The sequence below is a fragment of the Nicotiana attenuata genome, unplaced genomic scaffold (assembly GCF_001879085.1).
Source record: "Nicotiana attenuata strain UT unplaced genomic scaffold, NIATTr2, whole genome shotgun sequence".
Classification (NCBI taxonomy): domain Eukaryota; kingdom Viridiplantae; phylum Streptophyta; class Magnoliopsida; order Solanales; family Solanaceae; genus Nicotiana; species Nicotiana attenuata.
Window position 1 is genome coordinate 252,596 of NW_017671743.1, and position 2,434 is coordinate 255,029.

A 2,434-nucleotide genomic window follows, 5' to 3' on the forward strand; every position below is an offset into this window, starting at 1 on the left:
TTAGTTGCTGAAATTTCAATGCAACATTGCTTCTAGGATTGCTGTTTTTTTTCTCGAATCTTGCCATTTTTGCAAAAGTGGCTATTTTTGTAAAGTGTTTTTTTTAATCTGGCCATTTTGCCAGCTTTGCAAAAGTGGCTATTTTTGTAAAGTGTGTGTTTATACAATTGTGGCTATGTAGTTATTGGTCATAAATGCAAACTAAGTTAAAGAACCAATATTGTATCAACTTTGGGCCTTTTGAACCAAAAAATAAAAGCTGGCCCATTTACCTTAAACAACAAAATTACCCTTTTCTTCTATATAGCATTGGGCCAATAAAAATCCATTTCTTGGCCCATTTTTTAGTAATAAATTCCAGCAGCCCAAGAGGTCTTTACAAGCTGGCCCATTTCCCCTTTTAACAAAGAAGTTGGTCCATCCCTTTAAAATAGATAGAGTTGGTCCAACATTTATTTGCATAATATTTTCAATAATAAGATTAGAAAAATAGAAATAAAAATCAGATTTTTTTTATATACCAATTAAGTAACTCACTTTCTTCCAATTAATTATATCGAACGCTAGGCAATTAGTAGGTGCGCTCTAATTCCACGGTTTCGCTTGCGTAACGTGATGTTCAACATTCAATAATTTAATTCAACAAGGTCATACAATATTCGTTAGTTTTCCAGTTGATTTTTAGTTTAATAAACTCTTTGCCAAACTCGCGGATTCGCTTGCGTAGCGCGATAATTGACCTTTTAATAAATTTCAAAAAAAAAATTAATAATTAAACTCTTAGAATGTATTAATTTTCCTAGAAGTAAATAACTTGCTAACAATTGTTTGTCATGACTGCGGATTCGCTTGCGTAGCGCCGTTATGATTAAATAATAAATTTCGTCGATCACGCATTTGCTTGAGTAGCGCGACGGTTGACTTGTAAATTTTAAAGAGCTAATTTTCTCAAATGTAGTATTTTTTTTTTTAAAGTATTACAAATAATTGATTGTCATGATTTTGGATTCGCTTGCGAGGCACAATTATGACAAATTAATTAATTATTTTTTATTCGATCACGCATTCGCTCGCGTAGCGTGGTTATGACATTTTTTATATTATTCAAAAACATTCTTTGATTTCTCTAATAATCAAGAGATAAAAGCGGGTAGGTACAACATGAAAATAATATAAATCACAGTTTGTCCAAAATTAATTCAAGCCAAGTTTAAGTCAATAAAGCGACCGTGCTAGAACCACGGGACTCGGGGAATGCCTTATACCTTCTCCCCGGTCAACAGAATTCCTTATCCGAACTTTGTTTTCGCGGACCGATAAAAATAGAGTCAAACCTTCCTTTGACTAGGGATTCAAATAAATGGTGACTTGGAACACCGAAAAAATCAATTCCAAGTGGCGACTCTGAACAATAAAATAATCCCTACTCAAGTTTTTGTCACTTTAATTGGAAAAACTCTTTAACCCATACATACATATATTTCGGGGGGTACAAAAAGTGGTGTGACAGCTCTGGCGACTCTGCTGGGGAGCAACTAGAATTCGAGCTTGTACATGTTGACTTTTATTTGGCTTTATTAATTTTGTATATACTGTGACTTATTTGGGCATAATGTGCTATTTATTTTTTTTTTACCGCTTTGATATTGTTGAACTGTACATATAAACTGTCTTCTCACGCACCCCCTCTGAGTCTTCTTGAAATTAAAAATTGGGCATTTGCTTGACATAGCCCGCTTTCTTTGAGATAGCCGAGGTGCTTGTCACCCGGTGAAGGATTTTAGTCACACATGTTTTAGGCGGGGAGCACCACCAGTTAAGCCGGAAAGCAATGCTACCGGTATACTGACCCTCCTCGGCTCGAGTTGTCCGCTCGAGTAAGCCAGTCTAGATACTTTCTCCAATAAGATTTAAACCTAGAAGAACAAACCTCATGCCGGATATCCCTAGTAGGTTCGCTTTATCTGCATCACGTCCATTTGACTTAGCGAAACTCGGCATGGGGGTCGGGTCCGTATAAGACAGATATCCTCTTTGAGACCATCATGTTCACGTATGTGCTACTTGATACATCATTTGGAAGGCTTACCTGCAATGTCGACCGGTCTTAAAAAAAAAAATTAGTGTAATTATTAGAAGTAAAAAAAAAAAAAGAGAGAGAGAGAGAGAAAAGAATAATTCTCCTAGTTTAGTGCAAATAAACCTTTTTCTAAAAAAGAAAGAATATATATATATATATATTGTAATAGTCTGGTGTGAGTTGTAAAGATTAATTTTTCAAAAATAAATAAAAATAAAAGGGTACTTAGTTTTACCGAACTACGCGGGTTCGATTCTCACCGGATGTGAGATACGTAGGCAACCTCCATCGGGTTCAGCCCACATTTTTCAAAAAAAAAAAGGGGGAGCATAGAATTCCGCGTGTGCATAATAT